Below are 17,418 nucleotides of genomic sequence, written 5' to 3' on the forward strand. Positions count from 1 at the left end.
GAACTTAACCCCAAATTAATTTAAATGACACATCAAATCAGAAAGTAATTAAATAACATGTCACAGTTATGCTCTTCTTAGCTCTCTACTAAAGAAAAATTAAATGAAGATGCTGGACTTATAATTCCTTAGACCTCTAAAAGAAAGGACAGAATTTGAAAATGATGAAGTAGCACAAATATTTCATTCTAATTATTCTCATTCTTCTTTCTTGGCATATTCTCACTGAACCAAAAAGTCATTGCCAGTTCCCTTTGTCAAACATACTTTCATTCCTTCATTTATGTAAAGAAGATCTAAGAAAGATGGGGGCTGAGTAAGTAGGAAAGGTTATAGGCTAAAAATTATCGCAGAGTTTATAAGTTTTCCCACTTTCCTAGGGCCTATCCTTCTTAGAAGATGTTTTATTTGTGCTGCCAGAAGACTAGATATCTATATGTAATAAAGAGGTTGCAGGATAATCAAGGTAAGATAGGAGAAGGATAGCTGATTAGTTGGAGGTAGAATTCAGACTGTTCTAGGCAGGGAAGAATGAGAAAAGCCATTAGAGCAGTTGCATTGTTGAGCGAATTTTTAGGGGGTTAGTTGCAACACACAGATTTCTTTTTACAAATTTTGCTGTGTATCGGTAGTATTACTCTCAATACTCAGAAATGCTTCTGGGTGAAGATTTTCCTGTAGTTGTATCATCATGGGGAGATGTGCCTGGTAGCAACAACAAAATAAGTATTGAATTACAAGCTATGATAGATGCTAAGAAGACTAAGTACAGAGTGCTTTGTACGGTTTCACATGGATATGTATCCCAGACTTTACATCCAAAATTATAGTACTTGAGAAGGGCTGTACCTTATCCCTAATACATATATTGGCCTGCCTATTTCACCAAATTATTGTGAGGATCAACTGTCTAAAAATTGCATAAATGAATTTCTCATAGAGAGGCAGCGGTAAGCTAAAAGCAAAACTTTTATTATCACTTGGAAAGTTAAATTTGTGGACACCTGCATCCTATATTTCAAGTCTAATTTGGTGGTAATATCTCTGATAATGAAGTTTGAGAATATGGTCTCTCCATTAGGTATACGTATTTTTTTAAAGCAGCTGTACAAGGATTCTCATACAAGCAGAAAAATAATACCAGAGTTCCAAACTGGCCGCTGAATAGCAAGAGGAGGAAAAGCTCTTCACATAAGGTAGGCAGGTGTGCTTTCAGACTGAATAAGCATTATGTTGGAACAATGCAGGAAAGATGATAGTATCTGGAAACGTACTGTCAAGTATCATAATTAGTTTTCAGGTATTATGAAGTGAAAAGGATACACGGGTTCCAAGATGATTGTAATGAAAGACTCCATGCTTAACTTGGCAGCTCGTAGCCACAATGATATTACTAAGAATGGAGACAGAACTACATAATTTTGGATAGCATTTGTTAAAGCATAGCTCAAATCAGACAAATTACTAAGTTATTATCTTTTTCTGTAATCCTTCATTGTCTACCAAATTAAGTACATCCTCTTCCAAGGCCTTCTATAATATGTTCCAAACTCTCTGACTTTTTTCTTTAAACTTTATGACATCTATCTTGCTAAACTTTTTATAATTCTTCAATCATATTTTGTTCTTCATGCTTCATTCTTTTTACATAAAATACTCCTTTAACTTTTTTTTCTTTGCCCATTATTCAAGGTCCATTTCAAAATACAAATCTATCTTCTGTATATTGTCTTTTTTTGATCCATCTTTAACTGAATGTGCTCTCCCTTTTCTAAACCTCTCCAGGACTATGTGTCTTTTTTCATCATGTCTTTAGTGAGTACTTAGCATCTACAGGGAGAAACTGCACCCAAGAATTATAAGTAAATTAGCCCTTAGAGTTAAACTTTAAAATCAATGCTAAAGATTCAGTGCAGAGCTAGAAGGGCTCCCAAAGGAGGAGGAATAGTTCCCAGTTCTAAAAGACTTGATCATAATCTGATTGAGCCTGTTAAGATATTGAAAGAATGAATTAGACAACCATATTACATCAGACTTGGATGCAATAATTCAGAGAAGTGCCTGGCAAACTTTGGCAGTGACATCCAAAGGAAGTTTGAAGAAGAAGCCTTAGGATCAGTGTTTGTGTATTTTAGCAAGCAAGCATATTTCTAAGGTGTTTAAGCATTCTGTGAAGTAAAGGACTTTTAGTAGTATAAACACCCTTTTGGAAAACCATCTCAGCAGTGCGATTCTTGCTACCAAACACAAACATGTACATACATTTGCATTCATTCTTCCCTTCTTTCTCTTGCTGTCCTGCTTTAATAGAGGAAGTGTCTCTTCTCTTAGCTAAATCAAATCTTTGCACCTATGCCCTGGATCCCATCCCCTTTCTGTATTCTCATACATTGTATCCTATCCATTATTCCTCAATCCCTGTATATTTAAATGTTCAATTGCAGAAGCCAGAAAAGTAAGCATCATCCTTGAGATTTCAGTTTAGCATTATCCAAAGGCAGAACATAAGATAAGGATTCAATAGCGAGAAGTTTATTTAAGACTTCCAGGGAATACCAGTAGAAGAATGAGAAGTGATACAGCGTAGGGAAAACAGCCAACAAAGGGTAGCATTTAAGTCTGCTACCCCTGTATGCAACCAGACCTTGATCAGGAAATGGTGGAAAACACATGCCTCAGGATTATCCTACCTAAAGGAGGTACATCAGTGTGATAATGTGAGCAATTTTGTGGTCTCACTCTCCAGTGAAACTGGTGAAAATGATAAAAAAAATTCCAACCATTTTAAGTCTCTGGACATGGTCCCAAGGGCATGCAGAAAATGAAGAAACATTTATTCGAGAAAATCTACTAAAGTTCGGAAGGAACAGGGAGAGTAAGTGGTATTTGAACTGAGACCTACTTTCTCCCTCCCCCTTCCCAACTCAGTGAGGTGGAAACTCTAGACTGTTGCAGTCAAGAATGCAGTGCTCTCTCTCCGCCCACCTCCCAAGAAAGGAAGCATGTCTTATCCTGCCTCAGTTAGCTGTTATATCTAAGTTCTGGATTAGCAGAGCTGGGGCGGGGGGGGCGCTCCCTTTTTCGGTCCACCCCCACTCCTAGGACGGAGAGTGTACCTTGTGTGTGGAGTGACTGAGAATACTGGGGCCTCAATTGCCCTTGCTCATAAATTTCCATGTTGGGAGAGGCAATCTGAGAAGATGTGAGGCTACTTCCCGCACGCTCCCACCCCACCCTGGTCCACACCAACTAGGGGGTCAGCTCCTAACATGGAGGGTGCCACTCACAGAGATGTGTGTAAATGTCCCTATGCCCAGCTCCAGGGTCATGGTTCAGGGAATCTTCCTGGGTAGAGAAGCAGGCTATAAAACTGGTAGCTCCTAATCTCTTCCCAAAGGAAATGACTTCATTTGTGACCCTCGATGGAAAAGTTCAACACTTGGTGTGCTCTCAAAAATAGTAGAAGTAGTTGTGAAAGACAATTTGGAGGAGATTGGTAGATTCATTGGAAATACAGGCTAAACTTTGGGCCAGTTAGTTTGCCCAAGAGCACCTAAGAAAGAGACAGCTGGCTGGAGCCCACTTGGGATCAAAACAAATCTCAAACACTGACCTCAGGAATTAATCCTTTCAAAGGAGCCCAAAATTGTTTATTTTAATTTGTGGAGCAATTTATGCCACACTGCATTGTTGAAAACAATAGAGCGCTCAGCTAGAAATTAGTGGAATTTAGCAGCTTCATGTTCTCAGGGAAAGGGACAGTCAGAGAGAGCCCTGCAAAAACCACCATCATCTCAGTATAACTGTGGACATATCCAAAGCTGTACCTTCTGAGTAGCAACATCAGAGGCTTAACACTCTAGGGGTAATACACACTTAAGTAAAATAATCCAATCTTTAAACAAATTAACAAGCAAATAACAAGCCCCAAAGAGGGGTGACCATCTTCCACTCTTGCTATAATATAATATCTATAATGTCCAGTTTGCAACAAAATTTCTGAGACATGCAATGAAACAGGAAAGTAATGACCCATATACCAGAAAACAGCAGGCAACTAAAACTGCCTGTGACCAGATGTCATATTTAACTGACAGAGCCTTCAAAGTCGTCATTATGACTATGATAAGAAAAATAAACGAGACCATGATTAAAGAGAATAAAAGAAAATGTGATGACAATGTTTTGTTAAATCGAGAGTAGCAATTGACTGAAATGCTAAAAAAAGAACCAAATGGGAATTCTAGAGTTGAAAAGTACAATAACTGAAATGAAAAATTTACTAGAGGGGCTCAAAGGAGATTTTAACTGGCAGAAGAAAGGTTATTGAACTTGAAGACAGATTGATAGAGATTATGCAAATCCAAAGGACAGAGATTAAAAAGAACGAAGAAAAATGAACAGAGCCTCAGTGAAATGTGGGATAGTATTAAGTGCACAGGTAATTGGAGTACAAGAAAGAAAGGAGAGAGAAAGGAGCAGAAAATTTTCAAAGAAATAATGACTTAAGACTTTCCAAATTTATTTAAAAACAATAGTCTACACATCCAGGAATCTCAATGAATTCCAAATAAGACAAACCAAAAAACATCCACAACGGGCACATCATAGTAAAAATGCTGAAAGCCAAAGGCAAAAAATCTTGAAAGCAGCAAGAAAAAAACCCAAGTTGTCACTTACAAGAATAGCCCTTTAGATTAGATTAACAGGTTTCGTCCCCTCAGAATCAGTAGAGGCCAGCAGGCAGTGGCATAATGTATTCAAAGTGCTCAGAGGGAAAAAAACCTGTCTACCAAGAATCCTATATTCAGCAAAGCTATCTTTCAAAAATGAAGACAAAATAAAGGCATTTGGAGATGAACAAAAACTGAGAGGAATTGTTGCCAATAGACACATCTTAACAAGAAAATCACTGAATTGTACATTTTAAATTGTACACTTTAAACAGTAAATTATATCTCTCTATATTAAATAAGTACATGAATTACATTTCAATAAAACCTTTTGTTTTTTTTTAAAAAGAAGAATATCTCACCTGAGTGGTGGGGATGATTAGACATTTATAACTAATTCCCAATAGTTGAGGGTGCTTCTGGTGGTAAATTTCCTGGCACATCCAGCCTTTGCAAATGGGCAGAGCAGCCATGGTAATTATGGCCATTTGCCTCTGATGGTTACCTGCATCCTAAAGACCCTTGCTATTCCAGAATCCTGTCATTACCAATCATAGTAATTAGTTCAGTTACATCATAGTAGTTCCCTACTGTCCACCACTGTCTGCAAAGGACAGTCACAATTGAGCTTCTTACCCGTGCCCGTGCCCCTTACTAACTCATTTCTTATTGTTTTATTAAAGCATCCTTTGGGATTTCAAAGGAAATATAGTCAACTGGTAGGCTCTCTGGTGATATGTATGAATTTATTCTAGCATGCCCACCTCTCTGCTCCTGTCACCAATACTCTGTAAGGCAGTTCTGGCATCTCTACCTAATTTACTATGGGCCAACAAAACAAATAAGGATATAAATATAAATATATATATGTATCTATATATCTCTATATATCTATATCTATATAAAACTGCCATTTAAAATAGGTTGCATTTTTATTTCCACATACCTAAGTTTGGGATAATAAATCCCGTATGTAGGGTTAACTTTAAATTATCTCTGCAGCAAGTTTTAGATGCAAGTTGCCAGCCTCCTGCCAAGGAACAGATGGTGTCTGGACCACATTCCCCTCTGTCATTGGATATGTGTTTTCAGAATATAAAATCATGCTTTCATTAGCCTTCTCAGTGGATATAGATGTCCATTTGATCCACATAGATATTTTATACAAATATATTAATTCATGAACTTCAAAGTTAAATATGATTCATATCTAAATGTTCTGCTAATTTAAAACTTCTGCGCATGCATTCCTTAATTTTTCCATTGGGACATGTAAATGAAAGTTGGCTATTACATTTATAATGCAACTCTTTTTTTTTTTCAGTGCTTAAATTGTCATTTGTAAACGTCCTATTTGTATAAGAAATTTTAACATCCTCTGGCATCACAAGTTTCAAAAGAAGTGCTATAGCTGGCAACACATCTCTCAGGACACGTGATATTTAACATATCAGTCAGTGTGTGTCGTTAGTTTCTCTTGGCCAATTGCTTCCTCACATGCGAATAACTTGTGGACCAGCAGGCAGTGAGCGATGTCAGGCTATTGTGCTAAGATTCCTTTTTGTCTAGAAAGAAGTAACCTGCTTGTGTCCCTTCCAAGTCCTGAGCAGTGTGATTTTAACATGTTGGCTTTCTTTTTGTGTTAGGTGAACTAGGAAGCTGTGCATATGTCACAAAATTGAATGTTGAAGAGTTAAGGGCACTGTTGTTTAAAAAAAATGTAAAGGACCCCAAAACCAAAAAAACAGTTTCTGCTCCAGTTGAATGTGAATACTGATTTCAGAGGAGTTGAAAGCTATGTTTTATGGTCTGTTACCAAAATAGCATTTGCTAAAGTTAGGGATAAAACCTCACTGTAGTAATTCAAATTTAAATTTTAGAAACCAGTTTAGACCTCAAAAGTGAGATTCCATAAAAAGAATTATTCATAACGAAGAATGGCATAATTCTTTAAAGTTTATATGTAACTGTCACATCTCTAGGATTTAACACATGATGCCAAAAAGCCAGTTGTTAGTTTTCTAACATTAAATCAAACAGTTAAAACTTAAAAGTGCCAAGATAATTTGGAACAAAAAATATCTGTGACATGCTTAGTTAAAAACACAAGAGCAGGGCCAAATGGAAACTATTTTTTTGTAGCTTAAGGTTTTTAATACTTAACTCCACCATCTTATTCATTACATAAGGATGAAATTAAAATAGAATATCAATCTAAATTGCAGGTAAAAACATGACTATATTTCAAGTATTTAGATACGCTGACATTTAAGTTAGTTCAGATATTTCTGCAAATGAGTGAGAGTTTTGAAAGAGCCAAAGGTTCTGTTTGATAATTTTGGTGATCTATTTAAATTTGTGGTGATCTTAACTGGAAACTTCCCATAAAATGAAAGGTGATACATGTGAAAATCAAAGACTTATTTATATTTACCCACTTACCCACTTTTGTCTTTATCCTTCATGTTACCTTCACGTTGTGTTAACTAGCACAGTAAAGCAGAAAAAGGAGAGAAATTATACAAAACCATGATCAACTGTCTTTTAAAAGATTAATATATCTGATTCACACTTGCAAATTTAAAACGTCCCTGACTTGACCAAAAACAAACCTACAAATAAAAATAAATTCTGTAATCTGGAATTTGATAGGATACTATGCCAAGGTCTACTATCACATATTTAAAATTTACTTTCATAACAAAATCTATATAACAGTGTCACAGAATATTTGGAATTTAAAAATAAATTATGCTAAAATAGCAATTATCATTTTTCTTTTCCATTCTTATTTTCCTAAGTGGATTTTCATAATTATGCTAATAGATTTGAACTATTATTTAGATGCTTAAACTCAGTAATTTTTTCTGTTGCTCCATAGATTTGTAACTGTATTATTAAAGGCTGTATAATATTTTGTAAAGTGAATATTTAATAATTTACTTAACAATTGTCATATGATTGTATTTAGTCTGAATTCTCTGATTGGTATAGGTAATGTAATTGCAGCAGATATTAATCAGCTTTAGTGACTCATATCTTCCTGTGTTTATGCCCTTGCTTAATTTCCCCTTCATGAGGGACTCTGAGTTTGGCCATGTGACTTACTTGGCAAATGGAATATCAGTAAATGTGATGCAAGCAGGGGCTTGAAAAATGCTTGCACATTGGGGCTTGTTCTCTTTAAAAGCTACCACTATGTGCAGACGTCCAGGCTAGTCTGCTGGAGACATGTGGCCTAGCCAACAGCCAGCAACAGACTAAAGACATGTGGGTGAGTGCCTTTTAGATCATCCAGGTACAGTAGATCCAACAGATTGGTGCAGCTGCATGAGTGACCCTGCTGCAGACAGCAGAAAAACCACTTAGTTAAGCACAAAGCAAATTGATAACCCATAGTTATAGATAAATGAAGTGGTTGTTTTTTATGCCACTACAGTTTGGAAGTGGCAGCAGAAAACTGACAAAAACAATTGCCTGACTTCACCCTTTAGGCCAAAGTTAGTGAAAGGGAGGACATCAGCATTAATGTCTACGCTGCACAGAGGAGGTGGCACGGTGCTGGCTGATAGCAGCATATACAAGAAATTGATGAGGTAGTCTCCGGAAGCAAGGCACAGTCCCAAACATCAAGTCTATAGGAGTTGGCAGAGAACGTGTGCCAGGCACAAAACCAAGGGTATATAAATGCACATATGGATCAAGGAGTGAAAGGGTTTGTGCAGGGAAAAGTTGGTGATACCCCTTGAGGCAATGGATGAAGTCAGATACGAGTCTTTTTCTGGAACAGCAGGGCTTTAGCTTGTAGGAAAATTCAGGTTAATAATTGACTTTGGCTTGTTATTTTTTGGGGGGTTGACCCTTGGTAATGAGATCATAGGGTCAAAAACTAGAAATATTATTTTTGGTATATAATATATCATTCTCATTCATTGTTAAATCTTTCTTTTTAATTATAAATACTTCAAACATACAAAAACTAACATAGTAAACATCTGTATAGCCCCATGTTAATGTTTTGACTTTGGCTTCATACCAATATTTTTTGTTTTTTGAAGTAATATCATTGATACAGTTACCCTCTATATCTTTCCATTCCCTTTATTGGTCACATGAGTTACAAGCAAGGGTGATAATCAAAATAATTAGCAGCAGTTTGCTAAGAGTGACTTGAGGCCCTCTGCTGGATCATGCAGGTGTCTGGGAGCTCCTGGAAGGGCTGGGAAGGGGTCTTAGGGGAGCGCAGAGCAGCTGCTAATAATCATAACTGGTGCTGAATTATTTTAAATATAGCTATGACTTTCCCAGTGTGTACTAGCTGAAGATCAGCCTTGATTATAAATATCCTCTCCCAATCTGGTTGCCTTTTTACTTTTTAATGGTGGGTTTGGTGCATTTATTTGATTTTGGTGAATAGAAGCTTTTATATTTAATGACATCAAATGTATCTATCTTTTTCCTTTATAATCAGTGCCTTTTTTGTCTTTGTTCAAAAATTCTTTGTTAAACAAAATATTTCCTTCTAAAATATATGGAAGTGCTCTTCATTTTTAGATCTTTAATCCATGTAAATTTTATTTTTCTTTCCTGTGAGGTAGGGATTTAATTTTATCCTTTACTGTATAGATATGCGAACTCTGCCACTTATTAGCAGTGTGTCCTTGTCCAAGTTACCTGATATCTCTGTGCTGTAGTTTCCTCATCAATGAAATGGGGTTAATAATAGTCTTTACCTCATAAATTACTGAAGAGATTAAATAAAATAATAGGTGTAAAATATCTACAACAATACTTGTTACATAATGGCCATCCTGCAATTATTAGCTAATAGACCTCCCAACTTGTTTAGCAAAATTTATTGAATAGTCTCTACTTTACCTAGTGATTTGACAAGCCTCATAGATATATGTGGGTTCATTTCTAAGCTCTGTATTATGTTTCTTGATATATTTATCCCTCTTTGAACTTTTGATTGTCATAATTTTATAGCAATTTTTGATATTGGTGGAGTGCTCCCTAAATATTATTCAAAATTGTCTGTTTTTTTTAACTCTTGATGCATTTTATGTCAAAATTGTTGATTTCTATAAAATTACTGTTGGAATTTTTATGGGAGTTGCATTGAGTTTACAAGTATTTCGTGTAAAACTATCATCTTTATGATATTAATTCTTATGAATAAACAATACTTCATTGATTTAGGTCTTCTTTTATTTATTATTTCAAAACCTACTTGTATTAACTAATTATACCAGGAGGATATGGAATCTTTGAATCCTAGTGTAGGCTGCTCATTCCCCACGCTCCAGAAACCAACAGGCTAGGAGGCAGAGTTGTCAGAATTAGAATTGTTGGCATATCTCCTCTCTGCTTAAAATTCTTCCATAGTTTCCCACAGCTCATCAAATTTTCAAACTCTTTAACGTGATAACAAATACATTCCATGTTTCCCAGATTTATATCTCTGGTCCAGGCTTCTTCACTAATGGTCCAGAAATGGCCTGCTTTTCATTTGCATTGGATATCTAAGATACATTGGAAACTGAACTCGTCATCTCCTTATACACATGATCTCCTCACTGACTCTGAATGCTCATGAAATGGCATCTTCATCCACTCGGTTGTTAAGGATAAAAATCTTAAAATCATTCTTGACTCTTTTCTTACTCTCACATTCTAGATCAATTCATCATCTTGGTGGCAGTTTCTTCGAAACATATCCTGAAACCAAATTTTTCTGCCCCCCCACCCCCCCAGCTATCATGCTACGACAAGTCATCATCAGCTCTAATCTGGATTAATAAAGAACCCTTGAAACTTGTCCCTTCTTCTATCCCTTTTGCTCTCTTCTGATCAGTTTTTCACCTAACAGCCTAAGCACTCTTAAAATAAAAATCGTGTCACTCCCATGCTCAAGCTCTCCAATGGCTTTCCATTATACTTAAGGGTAAAAACTCTGCTCCTGTCCAAGTCATCCTTCAAGTTCTGGCCTGTGTCCACTCTCAGACCTCATCTCTGATCACTTTCCCTTTTGGACAATCTGCTTTGGACACACTGGTCTTCTTGCTGTTCCCTAATCAGGCAGACTTATTCCCGCCTCAGAATCTTTGAACTGTCTGTTCTCCCTGCCTAGAATGGTCTTGGAAACAGTTAGACTATCGGTGAAAAGTGAGAGCTGGGGAAATGTACATTAGTAATTTGATGGTCAGACTGTTTTCTGATTTTGGTTCAAATTTTGCTAGCTTTACAAAACAAATTCAAATGCTTTTCACTCAAAAGTGCATCCATCTATCTAACAGTTTCAATGGCATAGGAACTAGCTTGTTTTCTTAATTATCTTATTATAGAAAATTCTAAGTATATATAAATGTAGAAAAAATTTAGTGTAATGAACCGACTATAACTGTCAGTGTTATTAAATATCCAATCACATTTCCTCAGCTGCTACTATTTTTAATACTGCTTGTTTAAATCAGGGATAAATAAGGTCCATATATTTGTACTCGATGAATTTATCTCATTGATCTGCTTTAATTTCTCTCATTTTTCCTTGTACCTGAATTGTTGAACAACTTAGGTCATTTTTTTTGCTGTATAGTTTCCATTTAACACATTCCTCTTAACTGTGTATTTCTTGTAAATTCTTAGTTAAAGATAGAGGCTGGCTCAGATTCAGGTTCTATTTTTTTGTCAAGACTACTTCATAGATAGCATGGTGTGATTCTAGTGGAAGTACAAAATATATTTTTTTGTTGTTGTTACCACCCATTGATCACCATTGCTTACATCCATTATTTCATTAAGACTTTCAAAATGGTAATATTCTAATTCCATAAACCTTTCATGAAAGAAATTTTTCCTTAACAGCAATTTGGTTACTTTGAGGTAGAGTTTTATAGAAAAGGCAGATATGTCAATCCCAAACTGCCAATTTATCCCTCCCCCTCTGCCTTTCCCCTTTGGTAATGATAAATTTGTTTTCGAAGACTGTGAGTCTGTTTCTGTTTTGTTAATAATTTCATTTGTATTATCTTTTTAGAGTCCACATATAAGTGATATCATATGATATTTGTCTTTGTCTGACTTACTTCACTTAGTATGATAGTCTGCAGGTTCAAAAATAGTAATCAACAAGGACCTACTGTATAGCACAGGGAACTCAACTCAGCATTCTGTAATAACCTATGTGGGAAAAGAATCTGAAAAGAATGGATATATGTATATGTATAACTGAACCACTTTGCTGTACACCTGAAACTAGCACAACATTGCAAATCAACTATACCCCAATATAAAATAAAAACTAAATTAAAAAAAGAAAAGGCAGATAAATGTTTGATTTTCCCCTTATTTAGCAATTTTCAGTAGCATATGTTGGTTCCATAGCATTTTCCATGGGTTGCTACTTATGTTTTAATTCATCCATGTTGTTTAATAACTGGATGAATTAATATAAAATCATTGACTGTGATAGCATAATCGAAGCTTGACAATAAAGGTGAAATCTTTGAAGGAAAGATCACCAGATTTGAATATATAAAAATATTTATGTTGTTAAATACTTTAACAAATAAAAAATGTGAAGAATAGACTAAGGAATTTATTGGCAAACGACAGGGCAAACAATGGGCAAATGGCTCCTGGGCTTTTTTTCAGTTGACGTCTTTTAGTTCTCTGCATTTTTATCTTTGTAAATCCATCTGTTTAAATACTTGAAAACTTTAAAAGAAAAAGAAATGTCTGTGGAAGTGCAGTTATTTAGTAAACGTGAAAAAATAGAAGTGTCAGACATCACTCAATCTTTATTTTCTTCCTCTTAACATCAGAGTGAAATATTTTCATTGTTCAACTATTCTTTTTCTTGAGATATATATTGTTAATCAGTTATCCTGTACTGTGTCTTAGTTTCTCATCTTCCTAATTTTTATATAACCAGTAGAATGTGATTTTCTCAGAGAATCATCTAAATACAATGGGTATAAAGCAACCCCGGAAGAAAGAGGCTATAATTAGGCTTATGATACTTTATAATATGATCCCCACCCTCCCACCCCACCTCCCTAGCACTTTTACCCTAAAACATGATTAGGCTGTTCCTGGTTCTTTCTTTACTGTAGATGTTTGGGAAGTATGTATGTGTGTGTTTGTGGGGAGTATGTGGGGAAAGTGTGCGTGTGTGTATCAGGGAATGCAGGGGTGTGGGTAGTAGGGTAAGAGGCCCTAATTTTCATTGGTTTATTATTATTTTTTTCTTAAAAGCCTATTAAGTTAGTGGAGTTGTACTCACAAGTGGCTCAACTTTTAAAAAATCTTTAGGGATAGATGTTTAATAAACCAGAATCTTCTGGCTGGTTGATATTGACATGTACAGTGATATCTTAGCTTCACGAGATATTTTAGGTCTCAACACAGTTTCTGACACCTACGTGTTTGTATTGCTTTTGCTTCTCTTTTCCAATGGAAGAAAGGTCAGGAATATTCAATGTGAGGAATTTTCCATACCTGATGCTTTATTTTTGCATCTCAGGTCTACACGTTTTGATAATCACAAACAGAACTTTGAAAGTACTAAAATTCACCTTATCTTTCAGTGTTTATTCAGGAGAGTGGAATTATTATTATTTTTATTGGTGTTCTGTTATTTTATTGTCAAAGAAAGAAAGGGCTCTCAGACCAAATATTCGCGGAAAGTCAGAATGCCGGTTTTCAGTTCACCTGGGGCAGAACTGAATCCACTTCTTTGGCAGAAAAATATCAGGAACACACATTAATGTTCACTGCTCTTAGTCCAACCTAAGAATGCATTCATCTAGTATAGTTATATTAGACTCGTGTACTATCATATCTCTCTTTTGACTGGCTTTATGACACTTACATGAGGAAGGGTGCATGAAAAACTATAATCTGTAAAATGTACTGATGGCACTGAGCTTTCTAAGTTCCACTCCTTTGTCATTCTATTTAAAAGTTTTATGTTTAGGATCTGTTCTTTAACAGAATGGCCTATGCTACCTCCATCCCCCTCCTCATGTATACTTCTTACCACTCTTTGCTAAGAGAATCCATCTCAGAATGGATGTAGAAATATAAGACAAAAGTAATTATAGAGGCAGTGGGTGACCAGTTTTCCAGTTGCTTAGAAGAAATGAAAGAGGTGAACTGTTTTATTGTTTGCAGATTTTGCATTTATCTGCCCAGGAAAAATTGGAGTAGTCAAGAAAACATACTTCTAACATTGATTCTGGCTAGTAACTTTGCTCAGTTTCTGGCAAATATAATGATTGCTTCCTGGTCCAGTTTATCATGTCTTGGTGTAAATTATTTTCAGATTACTGTTGTAAATTGATTGTCGGTCCTAGTTTTTGAAGTGGTAAGAGTTTTTTGCTTTCTTCAAGATCCACTGTATTTTATATTGGGGTGTTCAAAGATACTGCATCAGGGTTGACTCCTGGAGAGTTCATATTTTAAAACCAAACTAGTTTTTGTTTCTTTCTGACAATATAGTTTCTGAAAACTGACTTTCCTTTATACTGTCTCAACTTTATATTTCTTTCTTATGTTTCCCCCAAGGGCCTAATTACGAATCCCTACTAGACTTCTGAGCGCTAATAGTGTTTAAAGTTTGGTGAGCTCTTTGTTAATGCTTTTCCCAATTGGCTGGAAAAAAGCTGTTTACTTCCTGATCTGTGTGTTTCTACTTCACCTTCGTGGAATAAACCATATTTATGGTTTTTTTTTTCTTTCTATAGTAGAACATATGAAATTTTGAGCTTTCACTGAAGCTACTTATTTGGCTAATTAAATGCTTTTTAGATTTAACATACTCTTTGTATTCATCAATATTGACTAATTAAAATTTGTAAAGCTCAAAATAGACCTAGAGATATATTCTTGATAGAGATCTACCTGCTGGAAGCTAAGGTATGCATCACAATGACAGAAAATTTCAATGACAATAAACGGAATTCATACTATTATTTCCAGTTTTTTCAGTCAGCCTCATTGTGCTCTACACAAGGGGGATGATACTCAGAAACAAAAGGACTAAAACATCTGGAAAATCCCAATGTGATTTGGTATTTGATAAGTAAGGAATGTCAAAAATAGAAGAGTTTCTAAATATGAGAGTTCTATGTTGTTGGCGTGCATGTGGTGTTTTCTTGTTGGGAATGCGCAGGGGAAGGAAAATAAATAATTCTATCCAACAGCCTGCCTCTGCTGAGCCTAGGTTTCATACTGAGAGAAGACTAAGAATAGCAGTAACTAGTCTAGAAAGCTTCCACTGTCCGAAGCAGTTCTTTCCCACAGAGAACCACTTTCGTCTGCAACTTTCCCACAGAGATCCCCACTTTGACTGCTACACTGCACATCTTGCTCAGAAGTGTAGTAACTTTCTTATCCCCTTATCCTTTTTCACGTATTTGACCTGCCTGTCAAAACTGCTGTGGGAATGAGAAATAATTTGTGCACATTCAGCCTCTCATCGCACCTCTCACGTGTGCGGGGCCTCCTTCTGAGTGAAGTCACAGCAGATACACTCTGTCTTAGAAATAATAGACGAATTGCCTACCCTCATTCGTGAACTTCTGGTATCGCACAAAACAAACTGAAGAAACAATGTAACCCCTCATTTTAAAATTTAATCTTTTACAGCCTGCTGTCTGAGGCAGTTCCTCTATGAATCTGCTGACATTTTAAATTCTACTTTGGAAATTTCCTCTCTATTTCAAATATCCACTCTACTCAAAATTTTATATAAAGTTATCCCCTCCGTATACTATCAATATGAAACTTCTTCCTTCTTTCTTTCCTAAGGCATTCTAAGTTGCTTCAGGAATCAGCTCCCTTAAGAGAAAACCACTAAATCTTGCTGCTTACGCTGCAGCCCCAAATCTTACCGTAGTGCTTTTCAGAGTGAGAAATATTTTCTGTGTAAGCTCCTGCAAGGTTCACAGGCTTACTAGATTGTGCTTTCTAGCTAATAGGAAAGAAAAGAAAACTGCAGAAGCCCCTAGAGAACCTTCTGGCAGAAAGTAGATAACACAAAATAAAATCACTCTTTTATTTTATTAAGGACCTTTGTGAAGGTTCATTTAAAACAATTTAGTCTGTCTAATATAATTAAGTCACTAAGCAGCATCAGATAGTAGCCAGTTACAGTCTTGGATTGGTAATGTTTAATTCATTTATAATTACTCTAATACATGTCTAGGAAGCAGGCACAGGATTTTACAAAATGAAATATGATGAGTAAGGACAGTTGAATGATGAATCATAAAATAGATTATATTGTAGTCATTTGAGCTGCTATTTGAAATGTATGGCTGCCAACTGGCAACCAGAGGTTTTTTTTTCTTTTGTTTGTTTGTTTTTTGTTTTTGATAAATTAAATAAGTTCAATAAAGCTATCCAGATAGGAAATCTGGAGCTGGAGTATGAGAATTATTTTTTAGCCTTCACCAGTAATGAGCTTTTTGAGATAGGAGCACTAAGGAATGTTAAGGCAGAGTCACTGTGGAAGCAATACTGTGTCCAGCAAGATCCACTCTGGTAAATCCCCAACCCATGAGATCTTAATAATTGATATTCCTCAGTTGGGTTGAACTGAGCTTAATCAATTGGAGTAGGAGAGAAAGAAGGATAAGGGTCAGATTTAGATAGAAGATTTTTGCTGCAGTACAGATCTAAAATTGATTAGGATTTGAAATGGGTTTGTTGAAGGGGTTAAGAAACATTATGGATGAATAGATGGTATAAACTAAATTGCAGCCCCATTTCTATATTTACACTTGAAATTTAAAGATTTTTTTTTTCCTCTAGAGTTTGAATAGGAAAGCCCTGCTTGAGCAGAGTAGAATCTTACAGCTTTTCTGATGGAAGAGAAGACAAATTAGGTATTGCAGTATTTCATTGACTGGACACAGGGTTAAATCTCAAGGTAATTCTAGCATCTGGAAATTTGTAATCTCTACATTTCAGAAGCTATAAATGTAGAGCGACTTCAGGATTGCTGAATTCTTACTGATATACTCAGCAAGATTGAAGTTGTTAAGAAATTCCATCTACTTGTCTAGAATCTGCATTATAGTTATTGGTTTAAAATTGTTTAAATGTGTTTTGTAACAAATTGTTATAAACATAGCATAGATGTTACATATTTTTTCAGATTACATAGATTAGAATTTGTTTGATGTATTTACCTATACATTCTTTTGAACTTGGAACCCAAGGGCCTACTATTTTGCAGAACGTTGAAGGATAAGGAAATATAAAACAAAAGAAAACACTGTAAATTATTTCCTTGTTGTGAGTAACAGAAATCTGGAATATACCACTATTTCTGGTTATGTGACAATTAGAAAGATTGAAAGACTTCTGGGAAGAAATAATCCTGGGATTTTAGATGTATTTGGATCAAGATAACAACTGGAGATAAACTATATAAAGAAGTTACATGATTGCTCCAAGTGACAAATTTCATTTATTCATTCAACAAATGGTAATGAGCCATGTCCCAGGTACTGATTTGGTGCCTGGGATGTGGCAGTGAAATAACAGAAAAAGTCTGTGCCATTGTTTGGACTGAAACTGAGAATAGGCACACCTTGCCAAATAGTGTCATAATTAATGCAGGAGAGAATGCAAAACCTAAAATGCCAATACAGATAATGGAATTGAAATTTACTTTGAGACTTCATGAACTTTGAGAAGCATATGAGTACATAATTCACATTTGCAGGGTTCA

This window comes from Balaenoptera borealis, assembly GCF_965194805.1.
Source record: "Balaenoptera borealis genome assembly, chromosome: 6".
NCBI lineage: Eukaryota > Metazoa > Chordata > Mammalia > Artiodactyla > Balaenopteridae > Balaenoptera > Balaenoptera borealis.